Raw genomic sequence first — 6,057 nt, 5'->3', positions numbered from 1 at the left:
CAAATTCACACTAAGACTGACAATCCCTAAGATACTTTATGCTACATATCATCACTACAATATAAACAGGAAACAACACCCAGGGAAATCAACGCTGGGAAGGCTGCTTTAAAGATGATAGCAGGCTGGCCAAACACATGCTGAGTGGCACGATGTGGATGTCCATGTCCCAGTGGACCAAAGGCTCCTACCAATTCACAAGTTTAAGTTGTTGTCTTCCATCGGGATCCAATGACAGCTACTTCTGCTCACTTGGGAGTTGGAGAAGGGTGTAGCTGGGCTACACCCACCCATCCTTTTATCCTTCCAGCTTCCTTAACTGCCACAGAAAGTTCTTTTGATAGTTCCCCAAATGCCATAAAAGGGAACCAGTTATGCTTAACACTTCCTGTTTTGCATTAGGTAGTTTTCATTCATCAGTTGAAGCTATCATTTCTCTCCTACCAGGAGACCTTCCAAGAGCATTGTATTCATGTAAATGAATCATGAATTTTCCCCCTCTCTTGAATTTAAAATGTCAGGATCCACCTATCAAAGGAAGAGGCTAGCATGAAGCTCCTCCACCCACTCTTGCCCCAGCACTCCCCCCCGCTCTCTTCTGTTGAGCTTGATGCCTTTTTGTTAGAGATGCCTTTAAGGACAGTTTTATTTTCTGCTGCTTTTACTGACACAACAAATAAGGACAGCAGGATATTACACTGAAGCAACCACCAAGCTGGCACAAAGACATTTCCTTAGGTAGATAATTTGAAAACACAAATCTCATGTTTTAAAGCTTGCGTGTTTGTAGGGCTAACCCAGGTAAATACCTATGGCCTCGATCAACACAATCTCCAGGCTCTTTCTCACCACTGCCTCAACAAGCGGATTATCAATCCCCTCCTCCCAAATAAAGCCTTTGATTCATATACTTCTACCAGTATAGCAGGGCTCTTCTCCATGGAAACAGCGCTACCAGCTGTGCATACGTTACCTGCTGCGAGGCTGGCACCGGCTGCACAACTGGAGCTTGGGCTGATGCAGAAGTGTGAAGCGCCACAGAAGCTGCTGGGTCTGATCCACCCTCTGAACTCTGCATGCTCACTGCTGGAGAGAGAAGAAGGAACATCAGCCAGGGAAAGCACAGCTCCGCTCGCCCAACGCCGCCGGGAACCCAAGGAACCTGTGTCTAAAAGGAGCAAAATCCCAGTGGAAGATCCAGGGGAAACGCTAGGAAGGAAGGTAGCTACCTTCCTACTCAGAGGGCTCTTTTTAGTATTGGATCTAATTTTATTGCATTATTATATTAAGAAAAAAGAAAGTTGCACAATTGTTCCACAGAAAGGGGACGGAAGGAACAGAAAATGCTCTTCTAAATATAACAAAAAAGTAGCATTGGAAAAATATTGTGTCATAGTAAGGGATAAGTACAAATCTCTAAGAGTAAGAACATATTTTAAAAAACATTTATTCTCCCCCTCTGCTTTATCATGTTTAACTACTGCAGAATTTTTATTGAAACTAAGTACATGCCTGGGGCTTAGCTAATGCTTTTGGTTTGAAAGTGGGGTGGCGGGTTCAGCGGTATAATTGCAACCAGCAATCAAACATGAATAGAAAGAACAGTGGCTGAGTGCCGTTTGAAAGCACCAAACCACCCCCACGAAGAAACACCCACGCCCTCCCCAGCTCCCATTAAGGTGCCAACCCTCCGGTTACCCCATCCCAGTGCCACTCGGCTGCCCCATCCTGGGGACAGGGGGACCGTGCAGGCACAGAGAGGGGCTGAGCCCCCATGGGGCCGCGTCCCAAGGGCAGCCATGGGTGCTTTGGTTTGGGTTTTTGATATGATATGGAAAGGTGGAAAAGTCTTTTTGCACAATTTCTTGGGAAAGTTGCTGTTTAGAACTATTTCAAGAATGTTTCTGCTGTCACTTCCGAACTATAAGATTCTGAAATACCCAGATTTTGAGCAGTGTCATTTCTCCTTTCTCAGACCTGTTGCTGTGTGCAACACAGCCTCACAGCAACAGTGTGAAATCCTTTCAGTTTTATTTTCCCCCTCCTTCCAGTATTTAAACTTCTCCCTCAACTTTGTGCAATTAAGAGGCAAAAGAGAAAATGAGAAACTGTGGGATGCTCTGGACAGTGCTTACCTGATAGCTCTTTGTGGTGCAATTGAACGGAGAGGGGAGGTGAAGGTACAAAAACATTACACATTTACTCTCCTTCAGCCATTGAAAGAAAAAAATCAGATTCTTCACAAAAGAGTTTTTAAGATTTTTTTCCAATTAGTGATGACCCCATATTCCCATGCTGCACATTAGAAATTAAAGCAATTACTTCCCTGACTTCACCCCAAGCCCACAGCTTGCAAGCAATTTTCTCTTCCACATCTTTCTACATCCAGGAGAAAGGGCAGATAAGGAGCTTGAGTGCTCCAGGTACAGCCACCGGATTAACTCCACAGCCCAGAAACAAGGGGAGGAAATGCAGCCCCTGCTCACAGCCCTGCCAAGCCCCAGGCCCCATATATAAGCTGTCCTTCAGGGACTTGCTTGTCTGCTTCGAGTCAGATCTTGGCAGTTCAGGTCTGCAGAAAGGTCTCTTAAAGTGTAGCTGTAAGCATCCCTTCCAAGTGTCCTTTCCTGATATTGTGAAATTACCACCCACCCATCTCTGCTGATAAACTTAGTCTTCTGGTTTCCCTCCATGATCAAAAGAGAGCAGAGAGAGGCAGAAAGGGTAGAATATGAATGGTCTGCTGCAAAAATAAATCACCAACGTTATTGTCAGATTAATTACAAAAGACAGGCTCTGTTACTGCTGACAACAAAGCTAGACACAAAGAACCCAATGAAACCTGCAGCTGGTACTTCCAGACAAGGTAGACAGACACCAAAGTACCGGGCCCCCTGAAGCACACGTACAAGACTTCTTATTATTTTGCTTATTAGTAGAATATCCTGGATAGAGAATAATTCATTTCCCACTAAGCCATCTTGTGCATCCTGAGAGCTGGAGGGACAGAAACGTGTATGTGATCTGCTAGTACTAATTTGTGCTTCTGAATCACTGGTAACATAAACAGGATTCCTGCACTGAGAAACCATGGCTACACAACTGTACCTGTGTCCCGGGCGTGCAGTACCAAGTGAGCCAGCACACCAGCCAGTATTGCTGAGCATGACTCAAGCTCAGCATCAGCTTTCAAGGAGGAAGTCTGGGGCCTTCCACCTTGTTTTTCACCTCCCACAGGTGAGGAAGTTTTACAGTGTTCTGGAAGAGACTCAGTGGCTCAGAAGCAAGCCTCATCCCTTCCCCAAAGCAGCAGCCCCAGGGGCTCAGTCCAGCACTGCATGTGTCCTGCTCCTGGCTGGAGGGTGCCATATCTCTCCCAGCTGCAGGGCTCAACCAGGATACTAAAGGTGTCTCATGGCTTCTGATAGCCGTTGACAGCATAACAGCTTGTCAGCCCCCTCGGTACCAGTGAGTTTGCACAAATGGAGGAACAAATCGGTACTAAACAAAGCCACCAGTGGGTCACAGAGAGGAGGAGCATCCCCAGCCAACTTTCTTAGCATCAGGGCTCCTCACACGGAGCAAGAAGACAACTCAGTAATTTTTACTAGGGGACACAGCAGAAGGGATCTGACCTGGCATAAAAAATACAACTGCAGGGATCGGGGCCTTATTCAGATGCTTGCATTTCAGGTACAGACAAGTTCAAAACTCCAGTTGCTCAACCTGCTTGTGATGTCACGGGCAGCACCAAGTGCACTGCTGCGGAAGGCACTGCAGACATCTGAATTCCAGCTTGCATCATCACTGCATGAATCAGGCCGATAGCAAGGCTGCTGTGCTCTGGAAACCTTTTGTTTACACATAGCTATCTTGGTATCCAAGCAAACAGCAGCGACAGGAAAGGAAATACAGAAAAAGCTAATAACTTCTGGGTGCTATTTCTGGGTCTGCCACCAACTTGCTCTGTGACCTTGAACAGGATGCTTCCCCTTTCCTATGCTTCAATTTTCCCACTCCTAAAAAAGTGATCCTACTCCCCTACGTAAGGTATTTGTCAAGCACTGGTCTCAGAGAGCTGTCAAAGTCTGAACACATTTGAGAAAGACAAGTAGTAATGCTGCAAGGCTTGAGGGTTGATAAAGCTCCAACTGTTACTGTTTCATTCATAAATCTCGCCACCTTCATGTAAATAACCTTGCCTTTTTTAATCTATCCTGCCTAAACCAGCTCCAAAACACTGGAAAAACAGAGATAAGGGGAGCATTTCAAAATGTGTTCCATATTCTAGCTTACACTGAGAAGCGGGGAGCATCCAAAGGCTGCCACATGCCTTCCTCCTGCAGGTCGGCAGGGCCCTGGTGGGGAAGCCACACTCCCAAAAAAAAAGCTGCAGGATAGGGGCCAAGCAGCAGAGCCCACAGCAGCATCCGCAGGGCACTCACAGCCCATGAGCTCCACGAGCCAGGGCTTGGCAAAACGCAGTGATTCAGAGGAACTGCAAGTATTTTTCCACGGAACACTTTAATATAAACTAGCGGCTCCTGAATGCTCAAACAAAAGAATTTCAGCGCTAAATGCTGGGACCTCAAATGCCTACTAACTGCTGCTGATTAGAGCCAGTGCAGGGAGTCTGCCCCAGAGAAAGTATGTGGTTTATTTTTCTGTTGTGCTCTGGTCCTCATTCAGCCGGACCCACAAACACACGGCTATCGTAGCCCTCCCAGGCACTTGGAGACTTAAAAAAAGAAATGATGCAAGTCCATGCTGGCCTGGGCCAGCCTTTGTGCTCAGCGTCTCAGTCTAGAAGCAAATGTCACCATTTGAAGTGCATCGACCCCCTTTATTTTATTTTATTTTATTTTATTTTATTTTATTTTATTTTATTTTATTTTATTTTATTTTATTTTATTTCATTTCATTTCATTTCATTTCATTTCATTTTTCGTAAGAGCAGCCTTACATAAGGCAGGAAGTTCCTGGGGGTGGGACTGGCACACTGCTTTGATTCTCACGGCTGAAAACAGTTTGTGAGAAGATTCATGTATGGTATTTAGGTCTTGTATTTACATATTCTGAAATTTTTAAAGTGAAAATGTAAAACACATGAGATAGCCTACACCAGCAAACAGTGAATGCCTTTTTTGAATCCAGAATAATTGTTCAATCATACTAGTGTTGCTTTCAAAACACTAGAACTGCTTCTGTTTCACCAAATTACTTGCTCATTTGAAGTAAAAAAACATATCATGAACTAATTTTTGGTAGGGAAAAATTGAAGTTGCTTTTCAAAGCATATTTTATCATCCTTTGATCTCATTTAAACTTTTTAAATTCCTTTATTCCATCTTTTTTTTTTTTGACAGAATTTTTGAAACAGAAAGCAATACTGGGAATTACTAAGGAAAAGGAAAATATCTTGGATGAGTTTGTTGTTGTTTTTAATAAAAATAGTTGATAATTCTACCTCCAGGACAAGGTTTCTCAGCCATTTATTTTTAAGCTTTACAGTAAACCTTGGTGGATATTACCTCTGCTGGGCAATTCCACTGACCCTCTATTTGCCATTTGGAAATGGGCTCAACAGCTCTCAAAGGGGATTTCTGGAATTTAAATGTGGGGCACAAAAATACATCAGGAAAATAACTGCGCTGAAGTCCAGGAATCAATGATAAACCAAACATTTGAAGACTGAAGAAAGTACTTCATGCCTTTCATTTCAAATTAAGATAGAAAGGTGGGAAATGTTTATTTTTCCAGGTAAACCTGCTATAATTATGCCTTCCTTTTTTATTTCTGATGGTGTCTATTCTTTAAACAGGAAGCAAATGCCAATACAATTAGCTCTCCAGCTAAAATGAGGCATCCTGAACTTTTAATCATTACCTGCACACGTTGTCAGACACATCCTATAGCATATAAAAACTGAGGCTAGAATACATGCGGCTGTGGGGAAAGAGAGGAGCTTGGTCCCATCGAGCTGCATGGATACAAAGATGGTACGGATGAATGTACCAGAACTGCAGGAAAAAAAAAAGAGCTGTCTGTGATTGCTAC

Source organism: Aythya fuligula, chromosome 26 (genome assembly GCF_009819795.1).
Source record: "Aythya fuligula isolate bAytFul2 chromosome 26, bAytFul2.pri, whole genome shotgun sequence".
NCBI classification, from domain to species: domain Eukaryota; kingdom Metazoa; phylum Chordata; class Aves; order Anseriformes; family Anatidae; genus Aythya; species Aythya fuligula.
Note: the sequence above shows the minus strand (reverse complement) of the source record.